This window comes from Pinus tabuliformis, chromosome Q, assembly GCF_031772625.1.
Source record: "Pinus tabuliformis cultivar Carrire ecotype Pingquan chromosome Q, CPIR1, whole genome shotgun sequence".
In the NCBI taxonomy this organism is placed as follows: domain Eukaryota; kingdom Viridiplantae; phylum Streptophyta; class Pinopsida; order Pinales; family Pinaceae; genus Pinus; species Pinus tabuliformis.
This window is the reverse complement of record NC_142296.1, coordinates 693,828,104-693,852,128: the sequence shown is the minus strand read 5'-3', so window position 1 is coordinate 693,852,128 and position 24,025 is coordinate 693,828,104. Positions and strand designations below refer to the sequence as shown.

At 35.7% G+C, this 24,025-nt stretch overlaps 1 pseudogene; it reads right to left on the bottom strand.

Annotated features, from left to right (window-relative positions):
• Positions 1 to 938: 938 nt before the first annotated feature.
• On the bottom strand, positions 939 to 1,388 carry LOC149221433 (sugar transporter ERD6-like 6 pseudogene; annotated as a pseudogene).
• Positions 1,389 to 24,025: the final 22,637 nt, after the last annotated feature.

Genomic DNA, 24,025 nt, shown 5'->3' with positions numbered 1-24,025 from the left:
GACCACCACAGTATTGGATCCCCGAAGGCCGAGAAGATTGTTGCCGCTGTTTGGTTGACCACCTCTCTAGCCTTCGCATCCTTGGAAGCCTTGTCATCACTATCGCCACCATGAAAATGACAATTATCAAAAACTCCAATTGTGATCACAGTGCACGGATCAAAAACTTCCCATGTATACTGCTCATTCCATTTAGGAATAAAGTTATCGATAATGGTCCTGGTCCTAACCCACTTCTTCCCATACTTGGCAGTATTAACCGAATTGACCACGTTTTTGAATCTTGAAGAAGGGATCTCGAGCACTCTGTGGCCATGAATGGTTGTTACCATTTCCTCGCCCATTTTCTTGGCAGAAATAGAAATTCCCTTTTTGGAACAAATGTATTTCCAACCATGATAACTCTAATATCTAATTGCAGATATTTCGATCGATTCATGGACACATCTATTTTTAGCATGTAGCATGTATCTCCTTAATGATGCCTCGCTCATAGACCATGAATAGATATTTTCTTCTAAGTTGTCAAGTGCAGCCGATATTCGTCAGACAACATGATGGAAAGAAAACACAACACTTACAGAGAATTTATTCATTCTCCAACTCCCTTGGACTGGGAAGGCCCAAGGCCCAAGCCCATATAAAATTGAATAATTCACATGGTAAAAAATCCCTTCCAACGATGCTCTCCAACACAGAGTATTTCCGGAAACTCTGTCCTCCCACGACGACTATGGAGGGAAGGGCATCCCAAAGAGTCGGCAAAGTGTTCTCTTCTCCATCGCCACTGGGCACGGTGCGGGCCCTCTGTATCCCAAGATGGCCTCCTTGCCAAAACCTTGAGTTGATCAAGTAAATCAAATGACCCAATCACACTTCAGATCGAGGGCACTCCATTAAAGAGGGACAGGTTTCAATGAGCCCGAAAGCAAGAGAAATCAGTCAACCTTTCTGCCAGAAGCAGCGGGCTTCCTCTCTCTTCTCAGGGGACTGCGGAGTCCGTTCGTCACAGAAAGCTGATTGGCTGCACCAAGGCCACCTCGCAAGTGTTTGGGAGCTATCTCTGCTATGTAAACAGGGACAGTGAAGGAAATGACTCCCACTCCAAAGCCTGTCAGTAACCTCCCTAAATACAGGAATGAAGCATCCTTTGCAACAGAGATTGTAACCCAACCAATAATATTTGGAATCACAGCCACTATCAAAGCCCCTTTACGCCCGATGAAATCGGCAATTTGCCCACTGACTATGGCACCCACCATTGCTCCTACATTTGATAGCGAGCCGAACACAGAATACTGTGAGAGAGAAAGGCTGAGGTCACTGATAATTCCATCCTCACTAGGGGACGAGTATCCATTACAGAAGCCGAACTGCAAGGGCCCCATTGCGACAACCGCAGTACAAAATAGAGCAGTTGCAACGCTTCCTTGGAAGGCTTCGGAACTCTTGCCCTTGCCCTTTTTATGACTTCTTCTGTAGTACTCTTTCCCATGTTCCTTACACAATAGAGGCCGCTTCACATCGCCATTCACCCACAGGATTACGCGGGTTCTCACACAGCCACACATCCAGGGATGTGTATCCAAGATCTCCCGCAATCACATCAGATTCACCACAATAGTCTTAGGCCACTCCAAGCAGCTTCTTCTTCAGCGATCAAACTTTGGCAGTCTACCGCCCCATCATTCGACTCGAGTCATTTCAACCGGAAACAAATTCTCTCCTCCTGCAGCTCGTATCTATTCCACTATACTGCCACAGATCACCTCCGCTTCTCTGCACTTCCATGATCGGCTCCCGCAGAGATCAGACGAGGGCAACGGAGACTGCGGGATCCGTTCGTGGAGCTGTTGCATCCTCCTACGAGATGCATCACTCAACCTGTGTAGATGGCTCATCAAGGCAACCGAGATTTGACAACAACACGATGCTCCCAGCAGCCACACCAGGTGTTTTCTCCAACTCGGGGCATCTCTCCTTCTACATGGCAGGACTAAAAAATGGACAAACAAATCTTAAATCCTATGCCCAGGAAGGGCCAAGCCCAGGAGGGGCCAGGCCCTCACGGGCTCTGATACCAAGATAAAATTGCAGTCACTCAAAATTACACACATATTTATACAATCAATAGTCTCAAAATAGGAATGCTATCTTAGACGTACAGTAGTGTGGTTGAGAGATTCTCTCAACCACACACTAAACTAGGAGAAACTATATTATAGCTTATTCCTATTATGTAGGAACAAACTCCTCAATTAGAAAATTACAACCATAGACAAGTAGGAATTAATTATTTCCAACTATTCACTGCCACTAGATGTTAGAGAATCTATTGTGTCTATTGTCTCACCCACAACTCTCTTTTTATGAGTTTCTATTGTTTTTATTATTAACTTTGTGTTCTTCCAATTCCTCAATAGATAACAATTAATTTCCTCTTGTTCTTCCTTAGCTTTGGACAAACATTCTTGATTTTAATTTGCATCTTATAAGTCTCCCTTCAAGCTATGTACTACTTGTAGTAACTCAGATTCTTGATTTTCTACAATACTGGTTCCTCCGCCCATCATTCCTAATTCATTATCATGTTCTTCACCACCTCTAGGTGATCCTATGGAAATTTTCCCAATGAATTATTCTACGATACATCAAATATTTTTCTAATAGTTCTTTTAACAATCTAATCATAACATATATAATTGTCTTATTTCAAAACCCTTAAAAGGCCCCATGATGTAACCTATAACTTTGAAACCATTTTTTTTTATACCTTACCATATCTAATATTTTTTTTTTTAAATAATCACTGTAAAGGTGATATATATAGATATACATATACATTTTCCTCTTACTATTTGTTATATGTGATAAAGTTTATTCTACCAACATATATATTTCACTTTAATAATAGAATCGTTTCCGTTATTGCATTGTTAGTTTCTTAAAATACCTTTTTAGGTATTTTGTTAAAAGTACAAAGTTCTCCCTATAAATTTATTTTCTCACGTCACTTTTCTCCATAGAATAATCTATATGAACAAGAATGAGTAATAAGAATGAGTAATGCTTCTTACAAAATATATTATACATGTTAAATATGTTGGTCCCGAGTTTAATTTCTTGTCTTAGACTCCAATAGATTTTTCCTAATAGATCATCGATAATACATAACATATTTTTTTTAATGATCCCAAAGATGAACGTATGATTCCTTATCCATCAATATTCTCAATTGGTGTATTTCATTTTCACCAATCTCTTAAACTTATGTCATGGATATCATTATATTTATATTGATAACATTATCAACCCCAAATATAAAGATTATTGTTTTGACCTCTTAGAGATCTCCCTATCTATTCTTATGCATTGACTTTATGGCATTCAAACTTGCCATATAGCTATAGATATTCTTTTTTAATGATTATAGTATCAATCCAATATAAAGTCTCGCAATTCGATTTTATTCTTTGGTATTATGTATATTTATATCCTATAGTCTCTTGGCAATGATTATATTGTAATTCTGATGGCACATTATGTGTAGTGATTTCCAGATATTTTTAGGCGTACATGTGCTAGCCCATGTTGGATCCACAAATGGTCAAATTGACCTACCACATCAACGGTTGAAAGGTATTCTCTCAAAAACAATGGATGAGATGATTTTTAGTTTTTAACAGTCACACAAAAACCATTCCCATAACACTGACCATTCATTTTTTTTCATCACAACGTTCTAAGAACTGGTTGCTCCAGAAAAAAATTCATTTCCCCTGAAACCCTACCGGTATGGAGAGTTTTATTGCTTCTTTTCTCAATTTTTCGTAACACCGAGTCGCTTGAACCTCCAATTACTAATTGTAATCGAATTTGTTTGACTCTCTAACAAAGGTAAGTGTATACTCTGTTATATATGATTCTTTTCATTTTCAAATGTCTTCCCTGGAAGTTTGTTTAACATTTGTATGGTTTTGAACTTAAGTGTGATATTTTACTTTGTTTCTAAGGATTTCTTTTGTATGGTTTTGAACTTAAGTGTGATATTTTACTTTGTTTCAAAGGATTTCTTTGCAAATATTCTAGCGTTTGGTTGACGTCCATGGAATTGCATCACACTTTAATACTTATTAAATAGTTAGCTCTTTTCTTTTTCTACGCCAACAACTCCGTGAAAAACTCACTTCAGTTATATCACATTTGAGTGAATTATAATAAATAAAAAAATGTTTCAAATTCTTAATTAATAGATAAGAGTGGTTTATAGCCCATTCGTAGTTTTATATCTCTTTACCACGATTATTTTCTTTGTTGGAAGGTAAACAAAAGTGATATTTATGTTTGGAAATTATTGAGAGAGGTGAAATAGTAATTTAAAATATTTATGTTTGGAAATTATTGAGAGAGGTGAATTGGTAATTTAAAATATTTATGTTAATTTTCTTCGGATGTAGTGAATGGTTTATGTATGTGCTTTATTATTATTGAATTCCTTTTGCAGGTGTTAAAGAGATAAATTTGCAGAAATATTTATCAGGAATTCAAGAACATTCAAGAACTAACACATGAAGACACCAGATACAAATTTTCTGCAGGCTACAAAGAGGCTCCTACCTCAATAGGCTACAACATGTTATTTATCATGCTACAACATAGAAAGTGACAAAAATCTATCAATGACAACATCAAATCACAAATGTTGGTTACCTTATATACAATTATGTTGTATGTTGTCAAGTCTACTGCTTCACTGCTTCTCATTTTCAACTTTGTTCCATTTTTGCTAATGCTTATTAATCTTCTTATGTAGACTTTTTCACTTCAAAAAGTTTTGTTTCTATTCCATATTGTATATTTTATAAGCAAGCAATATTGGTTGTTTGTATTCTTTGTGGGAATATGAAATGAATCATTGTCTCTTGGACTTCCAAAAACTGATCACAAGGTTGTCTCTTCATTTTGAGTTTTGAAAATAATTTGAAATATAAAATAGAGATTAACTAAAATAGATCAATCAGTAATGATTACAAGAGACAAATCAGATTTGTATTATCTACATTTTTTGTTCAATGAAACATATATATTTCAACTTTTGTTTCAATATTTTATGTCCCATTTTAACAATGTTCAACTTTCATATTTAATATCATAGCTTTTTTATTTCACATCACCCGTTCAAGAATAAATTATCACCGATTCAACATTCAGCATTCAACATTCTTGTCCACTTCACATTCAACATAAATTATCACCAATGTGATCAATGACATCAATGTCAATATTACCAACATTCTCCCCCTTTGGCATTGATGGAAACACAACAATTCCTTATCTTGCTTGTCCAGAAATACCTTTGTTTATACCTCTGCCTCTAGAAAAAATACCTGTGTTACCTCCCCCTTTGACATCAATGGCAAGGGGTTTTAAGACTAACAAGGGTAATTCATAAAAGCACTCAAGGCCTCAATCCATAAAATCATATCCATTATTAGTGCCAAGTATTAATGCATTGTTAATGTTGGACAATAAGGTGTTCTCTACTTGCAAAATTTTCTCCAATTAACATTGTGAACACTACTCCAAATTGTAAACTCTTCAAATGCAATATGTTGAAAAAACTGCCATATTTCTTGAAATATACAAATATATGAACATGTATGACTATATGAACACATTGCAATATACATATAATACCATTGCAATATATTAAAATATTTTTCGTTTGCTACTCTCCAATAGAGATACCAATGTTGTCCAATATATGAATATTACTTCAAATAATAACCAAGAGAAATAATAAGCTGCTCCAAATAAACTTTTAGCAAGTCTAGAGAGATAATATGTTGCTCCAAATAAATAGGTTGCTCCATAATATTTAACACATAAGAGTGTGATAGACTTTTTGCAAGAGAGATAATTTGTTGTTCGAAAGAAATAAATAATAAGTTGGTATTAATGTTGCTTGTAATTTTAATATCAATGTTGCTTGTATATCCAACGCTGCTGGTAACGCCCCTAGAACAATTAATTCAACGCTGCCATACCAAAAGGTTTGCAATACCGACGCAATATCAATGCTGCAAGTTATCGACATCACAAGAGGCTCCATATTAACGCTGGAGCATATGTTAACATTGGGGCATAAATATTAAAGCTGGAGCATTTGTATATTAATGTTGGAGCATGTATGCATTAAACATTGGAGCATCACTGTAATAATGCTATAACATTGGAGGCATTTATATGTATAACGTTGGAGGAATTTGTCACAACGCTGGAGGCATGTGTGTATTAAATACTAGAGGAATGTATTCATATAATGTTGGAGGCATTTGTAATAACGTTGGAGGAATTTGTAAATGTCGTTGGAGGAATTTTTAAATGTTAGAGACCTGTATGTATATAACGCTGGAGGCATTTGAAATGATGTTGGAGGCATTAATATTACATCGTATTGTAAACCGTGTATTAATAACATTTCCAGTGAAATGTTTCCAATATATTATTAACACTGCCAACTATTAACACCAACACCGTTGTAAAAAAAAAAAAACAACGATAATACTAATGTTGCTGTAAAAGTTACATTAAATTTGTTTTTCCGAACACTGTCCCAATGCTGTTGTGGATATCGTATTGATGTTCCATAAATTATTACGTTGCTCTATAATTTAGTGCTTGGAAAATTTCATTAGCGTTGGGTAATTGATTAATGATAAACTTACTCCAGCCACACCATTCAATACAGAAGAGACAACGTTGCTCCAATGCAATTTATCCACGACACAATAATAAATTACCATTGTTCATGTAGTTTCATTGAATTGAGGATTTGTATTTCCCTTGCTACTTTGACACTACTAGGGCACAAAATCCTAATTAAATAAAAAAACAACTCAACGCCAAATCACCAATAACACTGCTCCAAAGGAAATATGTCTACGCTGCCTTTGATTCGCAAGTCTAAGCTGCTGTTTCAAAGGGAATGTGTTTCTTCCTTAATATGTACGTTGCTCCCATACGCTGGTTTATACCTTTTGTTTTGCTCCCTTCCTATGTACATTGCTCCCATAAGACTTGTTTGATTACTTCTACACTTGGATCCAACTATTGACGCCATATCGTAGCTTCACTAGTCGTACATAGGAAGGTGATTTAGCATCAATTAAAAATATAGGATATGTCTTAATATAGGGTATTACATATAGAATATAAGATATGCCTTCATTAAAGAGTATCGCCTCATTTTCTCATAGAAAATAGGATATCGTTTCATTAAAGATAAAGTCGATTTGGCATCGATTACTTTGTGCAGAATAATAATTGATGCCTTAGACAGGGAATTTAATGTTTCTCCAAGAGATTTTAACTCTCTCCTAGGAAGATAATGCTGCTCCATGGATTTTAAAACTACCCCACTAAAAAAATGCAACCAATAATTTGGAAACCCTTCAATATTAATTATATCAAAAACTAGCAATGAATGTATTAAATGTTGGTTGTTGGAAAAAGTATTAAATGTTAATGGATGCATGTATTAAACCTATGTATTAATTCCATGCATTAATAATTAATTTGCTGCAAATTTCCTCAATGTATAGAGTTAGCCAATTAACATCGTAACCAGCCCTGCCCAATGCCCAATGGATTTATATGCAGATTATTCATTGTCTATCTTATGTGTCCCTTTATCTTTTGTCATTTTTGTTCTAATACCACTTGTTGGAATCATGATTGTGATTACACCAAAAGCCACTGGTGTTAGTAAATGGAGTTAACTGATCCACTAGAGGTGGTTAATCCATGTTGTGAAACACAAAGGGCTTTGGATTATCCAATTCCTAACAATCTCCCTAAGCACAAGACAAGTTTGGTTCGAAATCAATACCTTTGGCTCTGATACCAATTTATCCCTCACCACATATTCTTTACTCTTCTTTGCATTACCTTTCATACAAGCATTCATTCTTTTCATTACATATAGGAATTATTTGGAGTGTTGAATTCTCTTTGGGCTTCCATTTCCTTCACTTAAGTGCTTGCTTAAGCTCTCAATACTCTTGATGTTTTAGGGTTATACTTCATTTTTTAAGCTTTCTAATGTATGGAGTTACTCAATTTTTTTCAATGTTACTTTTTATTTATGATTTAATGCTCGAAATTTTCCTGGTATTAGTTACCTTTGAAAAGTAGTGACTGCAGATAAATGACTCTCCATTTACTTATTATGAGATAGATGAGCCTTATTTTCTACAAGACTTGTATACAAAGACATGAAAAAATGCTTTCTCTTAATGAAGCAAATTCTTCTTTTGCAAGTCTCCTTGCTTTAAACTTGGTTTAAGGTTTTTAGCATATCTGCATATCAAGAGAATGTCTCTTTGAATTTAAATGTTTAGATTTAGAGTAGTTAAAAGCTCCTTGATTCTACACTCAAATCCTTATGAGATTTTGGATCTTCATTTGATATAAAATGTATTCTCTTCAACTATGTTGTCTATGCTTTTCAAGGGATTTATTTTATTAATGTTGAATACACTTTTTTCATTTTGTAAATAACATTCAAAACTTTGTGTTCATAGTAACGACACTGAAGGATTTAGAGAAATCCTTGTGATGCAATGGAATGTAGAAATGTATATTAATTATTTGATGGCTTTAATCACATGTTGGCCTTCTAATTGTAGAACCCATTTAGCAGTCTTCTTCAATAGCATTTTTTACAATCATGGAGAATATATGCATACAATGATCCCTTACACCAGTGTTGTACTTGATTATCTAATTATATACTATGCCCTTTTTGGTTTAGATGATGACCTCATGATACATTATGATGAGGGCTACTAGTAACAAAACAAATAGATGTATAGAATCCACCCCTTTAGACTTGATGGCAGTGATTTTTCTTACTTCATAGAAAAATTGTAAGCTAAATACATGAGTCATCATAATTTATATTGACGCATTCTATATATATATTTAGATTAATCAGAAGCTAAAGAATTTTGAGAAAATTTTGATGATACCAATATACAATGAGCTAGACTCATCTTTCAACATGATCTGACTAGATATGCAAATGTCTAACATGACTATATACATTTAAGAATATTTATTTACATGTTTTTATATAGGATACATACATATGTACCCCTTTTTTGTCACAAAATTTTGCATTAAAGAATGAACTTTTGAATGATGATCCTGATTGATGTTGCTTGCTCATGAAGAAGAATGGTTTGGTTTTCTTGTTTCTTATTGATTACTTCAAATTTTTGACATAATCATTTGTTTCTTGTTCCTCTTATTTACTCCTTCCCGTTCATGTAATCTCCCCCTTATATTGTACACTTAATTTCATATTTTCTATAATGTTTTAGGTTCTCTGATTGAAGTCACATTAGTGAGAAGAATCAGCAAGAACTATCCCTAATTTGTTTCTATGATATTCAAATAGTTCCCTAGCAAGAGGATTTGTAAATATATCTTCTATTTATTCTTTTGAAGGTATGTACTCCATCTTCATTGTTTTCTCAGCCACTTGTTCTATGAGAAAGTGGTAATTTATAGGTATATGTTTAGTCTTTGAATGAAGCACATGATTTTTAGAAATTATTATTGCACTTATATTGTTGCATTTGTGATCCGAATTGGATCCTTAAACATTCTCTAAGTTTTCATGACTCTTTCAAATTATGTCAAACTTCAAAGTCTTATGGATGTCGAGCTTATCAGAAATAAACTCTAAACAATGGCAATTTGTGGTCAACACAAAACAACGAGGACCTCGGTCAAAGCGCGCAGACTGTTGGCCCATGGTGGCCGTGCGCTGGCACAAATTGACAAATGGGAGGTCAAATCAAGCGCTAATCGCATATCGCAGGGCGTCCCCCTCAGTGAAGGAAAGCCCCAAGTGCTCGGTCATGAGGAAAGGATAAAATCGTACAGAAATCGTTGATTCCGTTAGAAGGCGGGTCCCGTGCTAAAACCGGCAGGATATCAGAAGGGCTTCAAGCGGTAAGCGGGTTCGATCGAGTCCCGCCCAATGCCATACATTGGGTGACATGCGTTTGGCAGATGAGAGAGAAAAACCGCTCACATTGGACGTGTAAAAGTCATGCTACTTACCCACTTGATATGGATAGAGACCATAGGATCTAGAGGCTCCATATCAATAGTGGAGAAATGATCCGATGGATGACCGGATTCTAAGGGGAAATACGCTGAGTCATATGAGATTTGAGGTCTGGCATGACCGATGAGTTGGCAGAGGAATCAGTTTCGCGGGCAATCTTGGAGCAACGGAAATAACAACTGTTCAAAGAGAACTATCACTCAGTTCGTGAGAAAACAGATGGCCACCTCTCTGTGAAGCGTTACACCCTGATGATGACACAGAGCAGGGGAATTCAAGCGGATAGAGGCAGGAGATCTAGAGAGCCAGGAAGAGGAAACAAGTAGTCAGGGAACAGATTGGCTTTAAGCCACGAAGAGATAGAGAGTAAAGGGAGCAAAAAAAAGAGAAGGCAAAAAGTGAGAGAAGAAAAATTTGAAGAGAACAGAGAAGTCGAGCTGACCTGCAAAGCAAAGGCATCATCGAGCAAATAGAGACAGAGAGAGTCTGAGAGTCTGTGAACTCCAGAGAAGGCTTGAGAGGTTCAAGCAACTCTTCTATGTATACCTGTCAGGTATTGAGTACAAAAGCGGACTCATACCACTGCAACCAGTTAAGGTCGAGATTCAGTAAGGAGAGTCTGTGTACTCTAGAGACTTGGGGGATCCAAGTACAATCCTACTGATCATCATCTATTAAGTGAGACTCAAATTGAGCTAATCATTGTAAAATCTTTGCTTTTAAGACATAATAGAAAGGCCACCACTGAAGGTTGGACCAGGAGACGTAGCCTAGGAGGATTGGGTGAACTCCTTATTAAACTTTTTGTGTTTTATGTGTTTGCTTACTGTGTTCTCTTACTATTCAGTGTCTGTGTATTTCGCAATCTTATCGATCCGTTGCATAAAATAACATAGGCACACCCCCAACACAGGAGCCTGTAATAACTTCATCAATTCTCTGAGGTCATTTACGGGTGATTTTAGATCAATTTGATAGATATAGGTTCACTAAAATTTTCCTTCATATCATGCATTATCTATTTCATCCAAAACACTTGTGTGCAACAAGATGCAACTGCTATGTATTCATATTTTGTTGTAGATAGAGAAACTAATGCTTTTTTCTTGCTTAACCATGCAAGCAAAGCTTCTATTAGGTAGAATGCACCACCACTTGTACCTTTTTTGTCATCTACAAAACTGGCCCAATTTGCATCTGTGTATGATGTCAATGTAAAGTTTGTCCCTTTTGGATAGCATAGAGCATAGTACGTAGTTCCTTTTAAGTATCTGAATATCCTCTTGACTGCTAAAATATGACTATTTTTATGTGTTGATTGATATCTTGCTATTAATCCAACTGCTAACATTATATATACTCTAGAAGCTATTAGGTATAGTAGACTTCCTAGCATAGATTTGTAAATTTTTTGATCCACATCAGGCGGTTCATCATTTGCACATAACTTGCATCCAGTTGTCATGGGGGTTGAAATAGGTTTATAGTCTTCCATTTGGAACCTTTTTAGCATATCTATTAGATATTTCTCTTAAGAAATGAATATGACTCCAGCCTTTTCTAGGATTTTAATTCCTAGTTGAAAGTTAAGTTCTCGAATCATTAACATTTCTAAATCAAACTTCATCTCTCTAGCAAAACATTTTACTAGATGCTATTTACTGTTGCCTAACATAATATCATCCACATACACAACCACAATCAGTAATTCATCTCCATCAACCATTATTTACAAGTTACTATCAAATCCTCCTCTCTTAATACCCTTTTTTTGAAGGTACTTGTCCTGTCTAGAGTACCATGCATGTGGTGCTTGTTTAAGATGATATAGTTCTTTCTTTAGCCTACAAACATAGTTAGGTTTATCCAATAGTGAAAAACCTTCATGTTTTTCCATATAGACTTCTTCCTCAAGATTGTCATTTAGGAGAGAAGACTTCATGTCCATATGGTATACCTTGAAATCATTTTACCACGCAAAGGCCAAAAACATCCTGATTGCCTTCAGTCTTGTGACTAGTGCAAAAGCCTCTTCATAATCAAGACCTCTTACTTGTGAGTAACCCTTACACACTAGTATAAATTTGTTTCTAACAACTTGAACCTATTCATTCATCTTATTTTTGAATACCCATTTTGTGCCAATGACATTTTTTCCGATAGGTCTTGGTGTTAGTTCCAAAGTATTTTTCTTCTCAATTTGGTATAACTCCTCATTCATAGCATCTATACAAGTTTTTAATTTACTTGCCTCATCAAAGTTCTTTGGTTCTATCTGTGACATCATAGCAATATGAAATTGCTCAGATTTTCTGCTAGTTGCTTCTTTGTTTGTACTCCTTCACCTTTATCTCCAATAATTTGATTTTCAGGATGATTCTTTTGTTTGTGTCTCAGGGGTTCTTTTCAATGAATCTCTGTATCTTCTAAGTATTCATCTTCTACTTCATTCTATTTATTGTCATGATGGTGATGATCTGAAGGATTAATAAAACCTGTGCTTTTGTTCTTATCAGATAGTTCTTCATTAAACTTTACATCTATGCATTCCACAATATTATGCAACCTCTTATTATAGCACCTATATCCCTTACTTTTTGATGAATATCACAAAAATATTCCTTCGTCTAATCGAGCATCAAACTTTCCTACCCTTTCATCATTATTTTTGATATAACATTTACTCCCAAATACTTTTAAATGATTGATTTATTTTGGTTTCCTATGTCATTGTTCATAAGGTGTCTTATCACACTTGGTTTGAGATGTGCCTTATTGAAAATATGTACCGCTGTATGCACCACTTTTGCCCAATATGTTTGAGGAATGTTTCTTTCTTGCATCATGGCTTTGTCCATTTGCAGAACAAATATGTTATATCTCTCCACAAAGCCATTCTATTGTAGTGTGTCTACAATAGTGTACTGTCGTTTTATGACAAATTCATTACACAAGTCTGAAAACTCATCTGATGTAAATTCACCTCCTTCATCTGACCTTATGCACTTTATCTTACACCCTGTTCATTTTTCTGCTAGTGCCTTGAATATTTTGAACTTCTCAACTGCTTATGACTTATTTATGAGGAATTCCACCCATGTCAATCTAGAATAGAAATCAATTATCAGCATAAAATATTTTTCTCCTCCTGGTGCTTCTGTTCTGGAAGGCCCATACAAATCCATGTGAACTAGCTGTAAAGGCTTACTACTTGATAGTTTATCTTTGACTTTGAATGACATTTTCATTTGTTTACCCATTTAACATGACTTGCACATATTGTTTTGAGGCTTCTTTAATGTTGGTAGATCTCTAATTGTTCTCTTCTTACTAATCTGATGATGTGATCAAAATTGAGATGCCCCAATCTCCTATGCCATAGTCAGGATTCATCTTGATTATTGATGTAACATTTTTTTATCTCTTCCTTCGAGATATATACATTATTCTCTGTTCAAAATCCTTTAGCCAAAGTCTTCCTTGTAGATGTTGACCTAATTTTATAGTCTTGATCTCTAAAGATAACATCACAACCTTTCTCACACATTTGAATTACACTCAACAAATTATGTTTTAGACCATATACAAACAATACATCACGAGCCTCTCCTCTTGCATTATTCAGACTGACTATACCCTTTCCTCTAATTCTTCCTTCTTCATCATTGCTAGACGTGACATTTCCAATTTTATTTTCATCCAGGGAAAAAAACTTGCTTTTACCTCCTATCATATGTCTAGAGTAGCCACTATATACGTACCATTTATTATTTTGATCTTGAGCATACAAAACTAGGTCACACTTATTAGGTTTCTTTTCTTCTTCCTTATTTCTCCATTTCATGCATCCATTTGTTCTATAATTATTATTAGATGTTAATCTATTGTATTTAAGCTGACGTTCATATGCCTTGTGCCCAAAGTTGTGACAATAGAAACATTCAGTGATATCAAGGTGAGGAGAAAATGAATTTTTATCTAGATTCATGTTTTTTTAATGTTTGTGAATCTAGTCTTTCTTCTCTTAGAATTTCCCAAATAAATTGTTCTAACATAAGCTCTACAATCGATGGAATTATGTCCAAATTTTTTACAGTAATAAAAATACCCATAAAAAAATATTTGTTCCGCGTAGTGGATGTTGTTTGAGAATATAACCATCTTGACATTTGATAATCCTATCTCTTGAAGAAGTATGGTTTTTGATAGATTGTTGTTTTATTGTCTATTCCTTTTTCCTTTTTTACTTTTATGGCAATGTTTCTTTGCATTTTTTCATTTAATGTTGAAGTGTTGCTCAAAATTTTATTCTCAAATTGATGTGAGTTATCATTCTCTCCCCTAGATTCTATTATAAAGGTGATTGTTCCTTTATCCCATGCTTTGGATTTACTGGATTCTCCTTCATAGCCTAACCTAATGTTTATGAGTGGATACCTCTGAGCACTTAATATCACTCCTAGTTTTTCAGACCCTTTTATCTACTAAATATTCATGTTTAGTTCAGTTTGAGCCATTTCTAGCTTCTTCTTCAAACTTACCACCTCTTCTTCCAGTCTTTCACACTCTTGGGTTATCTCTTTTATTTGTTGCATCAAAATGTCTTCCACCTTCTTTTCTTTTTTAAGTTTGACTTTCAACGTGATAATGTCTTTGAATTTGATTATTCTTTTTCAATAAGATCTCTTTTTGCTTTCTATTCTTTAGTTTAAGCCTTTCTATTTTATCTAGGGCACTAATAAACTCCCCCTCAAGGTCTACCTCACCTTCATCTTCTTCTTCATATTCTTGGAAATATTTTTCAAGTTCTCCCAAGGCCATCAACATGAATTCACTGGTTCCATCTTCACTAGAGGAGCCATTAGCACTTTCAGATACACTGTTATCTTCTTGAGCACATAATTTTTTTGTTTTAAATATTCTCTCTTTCTGCATTTTATTAGAATTGTTCTTCTCTTTCCCTTTAGGCTGATTTTCTTCTTTCTTATAAGGACATTTTGAAGAATAATGCCCCACTCTTTCACAATCAAAACACTTAAATGAAAATTTTCTTTCATATTTACCTATGCCTTTCTTCAACTTTTTAACAAATTTTGATTCTTCTTCATCAGAGCATGAACATGAACATTCCTTTTCTTCTATGAACATGTCTACCTTGAAAAATGCCTCTCTAGTGGCTGCCTTCCCTTTTCAAATTCTCATCTCATATGCTGTCAAAGATCCAAGTGGTTGATCCTTGTTTAAAGTATTTAAGTTTGTTGTCTCTTCTATAGATGAAACTTTAGGATTGAATTTAGAATGTAATGACCTCACTATTTTCTGAACTATTACACTTTCTTTCATTATTTCTCCTAGACCCATCATGATATTTACGACTTCATCAACTCTTAAAAATAATTTTGCTATATCTTCATCTTCATTCATTTTTAGGGTCTCAAACTACATTCTATACACTTGTAATTTGGACATATTTACCTTTTTATCTCCTTCGTGACTAGTTTCTAATTTAACCCATATAGCTTTAGTTGTCGCACAATGCATTACTTGGATAAATTTAGACTCACATAGACCACTTAGAAGTGCATTCATAGCTTTTTCATTAGCTATAAAATTCATTTTGCCATCTTTTTCGCTAGTTGTTTCCTTTGGTTCTTCATACCCCACCATCATAGAAGCCCATAGTTCTACTCCTAGAGACATTAAATATGTCTTCATTCTCACTTTCCAGAAGACATAGTTTGTACTAGTAAATAAAGGGGCTTTATTTGTTGAGCATCCTTCTTGACTACCCATTATACTGACTTAGGGCCTCCTTCCAATTGTTAGACTCCTAATGAAGGAACCTTGCTCTGATACCAATTGATATTTATGATTGGAAATTATTAAGATGAGGGGTGAATCAGTAATTTAAAATCTTTAATTTTTCTCAACTTAATTTTCTTCTTATGCAGCTAATGGTTTATGTATGTGCTCTATTATTATTGAATTCCTTTTGCAGGTGTTAGAGAGATAAATTTGCAGATATATTTATCAAGAATTCAAGAACATTGACACAACATTCAAGAACCAACACATGAAGATATCAGATATAAGTGGAAACCCTGGATGGAGAAAACCTCGAATTTTAGGCTGAAAGTGATGTGAAGGCAAGATACTACTCCTTATTACATCATATTTTTGTAGGCTCCAACCTACAAGAGGTTCCTACCTCAAGGAAGCTCATACTCCCACAAATTTCTACAGTCTACAACGCACATGAGACTCCTACCTCAATAGGCTACAATTTGTTCTTTATCATGCTAAAACATAGAAAGGGAAAACAATATCTCAATCACAACATCAAGTCACAAACGTTGGTTGCCTTATACACGATTTTTTTGTCAAGTCTACTGTTGTACTTCTTCTCCTTTTCAATGTTGTGCCTTTTCTGTTGCTACTCATCAATCTTATTATGAATAATTCTTCACTTCAAAAAGTTGTGTTTCCATTCCACATTGTATACTTTATAAGAAATCCATATTGGTTGTTTGCATTCTTTGCAGGAATATGGAATTAAGAATTGTCTCTTGGACTTCCAAAAACTTCTCACATGCTTGTCTCTTGATTTTCAGTTATGAAAAGAATTTGTAATATAAAATAGAGTTGAACTAAAAAAACTCAATTAGCAATGATTACAAGAGACAAATCATATTATTATTATCTACATTTTCTATTCAATGAAATATATATATTTTAGCTTTTGTCAATATTTTATATCCCGTTTTAACAATGTTCAACCTTCACATTTAATATCATATCCTTTGCACTTCACATCACTTTTAGCCTTTTGCATTCAAGCATAAATTATCACCAATTCAACATTCAACATTCAACATTTATGTGCACTTCACACTAAACATAAATTATCACCAATGTGATCAATGAAATCAATGGCAATATTACCAACAAAAAGTACAAGGGTTTTGTATCCTTTATTTATTTTCCTTAGCTTGTTTTCAATGACTTAGTCTTTTAGAAATTATATAAACCCATTTTTATAGGTAAAAAGGATTTTGTAACCCTATGTTATACATATTAGCACTATTGTTTCTTATTTTTCTTTGTGACCCAACATGGGTTTATTTTGGTATTAAACCACTAAAAAGGGTTCTATTCTTTTGCTCTATTTTTTTAGGGTTTTGGTTTTCTTCAAGACATAGTTATTAGTTTATAGTCATGTGATTTTTTCTTATTACTCATGATTGAGGGTGAATGTATGAGAGTAACCCTCTTGTAACATTTTGAATTAAAAATTTTTAAATTTCATTGACCAAGGTTTACATCTTTTAATTTTGATATTGGTACTATCGGTTTTTAAATAATGATAAATGAACTGGACTTATTTAATTTTCTGTATATAAATATTTGTTCATTTACAAACTCCTTCTACATAGAAGACATGAATTAACTCTATTTATATCCTATGAAGGTAGAAGAAATATGGTGGAAACCATAACCTTTCTAAGGTAATTTAGTCAAAAATACCTTTCCTATTTTTCTTTCTAAATTATATATTTTTTATACTTCTAGACCCAATATTTCATTCACACTATATCTGTTTATTCTAGGTAATATATTTGTATTTGGACAAAGAAATGTTTCCTTTAATTTTTCCATGTTTGACGTGAATCTAAATCGATTTATTTAACTTTCCACCAGGTCAGAGATTCCCACCTTTTGGTTTCCTACTCTTCCTAAGCATGGTTGTTGTGCTCGAAAACAACTTTACAGACTAATTTAACTCCAATTACATCTATTAATTGTTATGTATTTCTTTCAAGAGCTTTCTTATTTAAACTGGAAGTAATAACCTAAGGCTAAGAACCTATATTGTAATTTTATGGAAACACAGTTTCCGTCTACCTTGTATATTGTTAAATATTTCCCAATTGTTCATGTATTAAATTCCTAAGGGTTAACTCTAGCGCTCGACATGCTGTTTTTGTGTAAAACGAGTCTTTGAATTTAAACTTCTCTGTAGTGATTTTGAGAATATAAATAGTCTTCAATCTCCTTCTTTTGAGGAGTCTTTTGGTTTTAAAATTTTCAGTATAGCCCCCTGAAGGTGGTGCTAAAATGGAAGGTCAACTGGCCTTGAGGCTTTCCCCCTTGGCATGAAACATATATATTTTGAGTAACTACAAGCATCACGGGATAGGACAATTGTCCTCAAATCTTTCTAAACATGGCAGTTATAGTTATTATGTCTCTCAGGCTCATTGGAAAGGTTGATGTAAAGCGGGATATGAGTAATGGTTATAAGGTGGTGAGCTTGAATGAGGGTGGCCATGTGAGCTCGACCTAGAAGCTAAATAGACATCACTGATCAGCGACAACCCCGGATGCAATAACTTGTGTTTTGGAAAACTCTAAGGCATTAATTTGGGACCCTGGAATGCAATTGTCTAGTTTGAAAGTCTTCCCTCTTAGACTTGAACTAGACGTTAGAAAATATGTTTTTGTCCAATAGAGTAGAACCTCTGTCGACCTGGTGCTCGGTGGATCTCAGGTATATATAGACATTTGGGTATGGTTTTGTCTTGAATTTTTCTTTTTGAAGGTGGTGAGCTTCTAGTGGAAATTGTGTGTTTCTTCAGGTTTGAGTTTTTGGGTGAATAGTTGTTACTCAATCTGGAGGGTTGGGCTTATTTCAGAAATTTCCCATGGCCTTTGTAGTTAGGGGACATGGGGGTGTAACTAGGGGTTTTTGAGCATATTTTCATATGTCTCTCGGGGGCTTTATCTCTCTTTGTTTCTTGGAAATGTAGAGTGTCCCAAGGTCATCCCTCTATTGATCTTAGCACTAGGTGGGTCTTGTCTGGGAGTGAAATTCACCTCTCTATGCTCTCTGTTTTGCATTTTAATGCTATATGTTCCCATTTTTGCAGGGTGGGTATGTAAGTTTCCTTCTAATTTATGTTTTAGTGAGTGGGGAAATTGCTTGGGGGAAGCCAAGTCCATGGGCACCATTGTGTTCTGTGGGTTTTATAGAGATATAGTGAATTTACCCTTGCTTTGTTTTTCAGTCCGAGTGTAACCTATTTGTGGTCGTGGGGGAGGTGTCTCTGGGGACTTTGGGGTCATATTTGTGTTTTAGGTTCAAGATTGCAGTGTGACTTCCACCATGCCTCGCCATCGGGGATAACCTCATAGAGGTTGTGGTTAGCAAGGGTACGAATTCCATCATGAAGGTAACCTCATTTCATCGATGGTGGATTCAGTAAGTATGGAACATGTGGGGGAGGTTTCTCAAGATCAGGGTCAGACCTTGGGCTACATGGTTATGCCCGTCACTTTAGACTCAATCGCATAGCAACTGAGGGGAATCCAGGCCAAGATAGAGATCCTCAAGGAACATAGGTATGAGGACGGGAGCGAGTTCACGACATACATGAATGATATCCAATTTAGTTAGAATTAGATCTTGGAGTGTATGTCCAAAATCCGTCAGACCCAATGTTGGATGAATGAGTTCCTGCATGAGTTGGAGGCCAAAGCTCAACTCATAGAATTTCACATGCATGATTGTTGTGCCTCTTTGCACCCTCCTTAGCGACCTCCTTGATAGGATTCTCATAGTTTGTTTGTCATTTTTGTATTTCTTTTAGCATGTAAGGATATTCAACCTATCATAAATAATGGTTCAATGTACATATTTTCTACATACCCCAGCTCTCCCATCTAACAAATATAGTCAAAGTGAAGTTACGGGAGTTGTAGAGAAACATTTTGTAATTGGTATTTTCCTCATACTAAAATAGAGATTTTATATTGACAAAAACAAAAAACAATATAACTATAAAACAAATACTGTTTAATTTTCTTACTTTTATTTCTTTTCAAGAAATGATATAAATTTATTTTCTTGTTTATCACTAGTGTCAATCTAGCATAATTGTAAGTTAACAATTTCTATAATATTTGTAGTCTTTTATTCACTATTCTCTTTGTGTTTTTTAATCATAAAACTTTGTATGCATATACACACATAATTTTATTAATATAACACAAAGAATAAATTCTAGCTATGTATATACATCTACCTAATGATACATACAGTTTTTCAATGAAACATATGAACTTCGTTGAAAACACACACACACACATATTTATGAATTTATATTTTCCATAGTTTTCCTTCTTGTCTGATAAATTTATTTCCAGCTAACACCAAAAATAAAGTTTCCACTCTATAGTTTAAGACTTCCGTTGACTTAGTGGGTCCTGACCCAGGTTCAGAGTTAGTTGCACCAAACAAATCCCTACACTACTAGCCCTTTCGGTATCAATACGTGGAGCACATATTGAAGTCTCACCTGAGTAGTATGGGGGGATGATGGAACCATGTTTCTGCGCCCAGAGATTAGCGTGATGTCACTTCATGGCCTAAATTTTCCTTCGCGCAGATTGATAAGCCTTTAAGGATTATTGATATAACTTCCTTGAATTAGCCTCTAGACCTCCGTGAAGGTCTATGACTAGGTTTTGTGGACCCTGAACAAGCTAATCAACCACTTACGTGCATACAAGACTATTCTTAACCCAAAAATTATTCAGACCTACTTAAGTGTTGGATAACTTTAACATGCAATAGTATAATCTTCGCGTAAACAATTAATGTCAATTGCATTCATATGTAAATATAAACCATGTAAAGTCACGCATCAATACATCATTATTTCATACAAGCATTATTTACCACATCATAAAGTGCATTCAGACATCACCAGAAGTAAATGGTTAAACACAGGAATTTTAGTAGTAATCTTCTTTATTGATAATCAGTTCAACTTACAGACTCAAGACTTTCCTGCACACTCAACTGTAGGGGTCTGCACGCTCAGCTGTGAACTCTACTCTAGGCCTCTACACACACAGCTATAGATCCTTCCTCCTTCCCTAAGACTTCTTTGATCTTCCCTTCTATCGATCCTTTACATTCATATTCATCATCTCTTCTCTTCCTTAGACATCCCTAAGACACACTTATTTGTACAATCCCATGGTTAGCGAACCATGGGTAGATCTACAAAAATCCAACTTAACTTACATAAAAGAGGGTAAAAACCCTTTTTGAATCTTTAATTATCTACGTGCTCCACGACCACAATTTGTGGAGACTTTACATTGTATATAACAAAACTTGGGCTTCTCGCCCTAAAATTGACCTAGGGGACCCCATCCCAACAGCCCCCCAACAAAAAGATCGTGACTCACCCTCGAGTCACTCGGATGGCCCAAAGATCTTGCTGCGAAGATCCCCCAACCCCACTTGTGCAACTGCTACTTTAGTCGCGCTCTACGTGGTTGCCTGCTTGATCTATATTACCAGCTGCTCTATGGCTGGTCCTGCACTGTCCTACTGAATGTTCTACTGTGTACTCTACAATTTCGCCAATTTTTCTTGATATTGGTGAAGACGATGTAGGCCTCATCCAACCAAGGCCATAATCTGGTCTCAAGGACTCCTCTTTCTTTTGTGCTACTTCCACCTGTGTAAGTAGTTACTTATCATCCTCCAGCTTAGCGAGGTGTTGTGCTGTAGAAATGGTGTGCGTCGTCGCCCTTACTTCATCATATTGTTGTTGTAGCTTGAGGAATTCTGTATTCAATACCTGTAGGGTGGTATCTTCGTACAGGCTCGTCACTACTTCCATAGCCTACTCAAATAGCGTGGTGCAGTCTACCACTGCGATATCCACCATCGTGACTCCATATGGAATAGTGGCTTCGCACTGTTACCTTACCTTTGGCGAGGTTGAAGGCTACGACTTAAGCTCCAATTCTGTTATCTTCATGTTCAGCTCAAACAAGACTCTAGCCACCTCTGCCTTGGCGTCGCACATGCCCACAACAAGCTTTGTGACCTTCGCTTCCAATGATGCTTCCTCTGGTATGTGCAACTCTAGCACTGTTCTGCATGTTTCTGCTACTATGGCCACTATTTGAGCGCTCTGCACCTATATTGTATCCTTTTCCTTTAGCACTTATGTCTTTTCAATGAACATATGCTCATTGTTCACCCTATATTCAATGATTAGGCTTAGTGCGCGTTGTTCACATGCTCTGAACTCTGCTGTCACGCCTACCTGTAGTGTGTGAAGGAACTCATTAGGGAGCGTGGCTAGGTTGAGGTCAATGTTTTTTAGAGAAATTATGATGACCTTTTCATCGACCATTTGCGTGCTCAAGGATCCATCTGGAAGCGCAACTTCTCGGAGATCCAATGATCGAACCATCTCTGCTGCCTGACTGGATCCCGGTGCCAAGCTTGTTTATGGAGTGCTTATCTGCCCTGTGCTCACCTAGATCCTACTCGTCTGAATCTGCATCTCACGCAAATCCTTCTGGATGGTACTTAGCCCTTGCTGTTGTTGCTGTTTGAACTACTGCAGCAGTTCCACAGTGGTATTGTTCACCTTGTCTCAAATCTCATCAAGGTCTCCTTATGTCAAAGTAATTGGATCCAGCGATGGCTTTGTCACATTTGACTTCTTCCGCGACCCTTTCTTTTGCTGATCCCTGTATCTCTTTATCTGGAAGGGAGTTCTCTGTTCCTCCTGACCACCGCTGCCCTGCTTTAATGATTCCTCCTCCTATGTTTGGGGTGAAGGAGACTTACCACTGCGCTCGGGGTCGCACTCTTCTTGTTCGGCCTGCTGCTTCGGTAATGCCCTACTTAATATTATCATACAAATTTTACTAAGTGGTTAAATTAACTTAAAATATTGACTTATAATTATCAAGAAATATTAGTACATACCTGTGAAATTGTAAATTTATTACTAATATAAATTTTGTTATTATTTAATTCCCAACTTACCTACTCAAATTTAAATTTAGATAGGATATGGTTTCCTTCCATTTATTCCAATTTAAATATCCATATCCCCAAATGTCCTCTCAAATTTACTTGGGAGAAGACATGTGTTATAGGGAAAAGTGTCTATGCAGAACTGCTAATCCCACTAAGGGTGATAGCTACCTTAGAAACAAACAAAGTAAAACTACTTTCGTTTTCCTTTATGAAAGATAGATAAGAGAAGAATGAAGGAGAAAAACCTCTGTCTTGCGCTTGGTTCCTTGTGGTGGGCTCTAGTATTGTAGCAATAATGCTACAACTCCTGGAACTCCCTTCTTTAATTTTATCAACCCGGTATTTCGTAACAAACTCGGAAGCGACGGTGCTGTATGCACAAGTACTAGCTCTTGCCGCAGCTGTCACTTGGTCAGTTGGCACAAGTCCACTAGGAGCTTAAGCCAACTTCTATGAGCTCTTAGAAGAATATTTTTAATTGATGGATGAAAGCTAACTCGAAGGAATCTAATCTAATTGCAAAAAGAAACCGAAAGCCAAAAAGAAACGCAAACCCTAGCAAACCCTAATTCTACCAGCTAGTCCTACTGACGCAAAGGAGAGCATGCAAACTACTGAAAGAGATGCCATTACTTCTATGAAGGTAAAATACATGTGTCTAGACTACCTATATCTGAAGAAAACATCTTTTTGTATTTTTGTTTAAGTTGTTGGAATTGTCATGCATGTGCTTCTAACTATTTTTGACTGTGCAGAGGTGGATCAGGGAGGAGAAATGCTTGGGAAAGGTTGGGAAGGTTCAGAGAGGGTCTAAGGGGTCCCTAACACCCTTCCAGAGAGTCTCACAAAGTTTGGCTGCCACGAAACCGTGTTTATGAGCTTCTACAGGAAGTCTGCAGGGGTTCTACAGGATGTTCAGGATTTCTACAGGATGTTCTGTAATTCTTCTACAGGATGTTTCGAAATGGGATTTTGGAGCATGGATGGAGGGAAAAAGATGGAGGAATGAGTATGGAGGTGAAATAGGG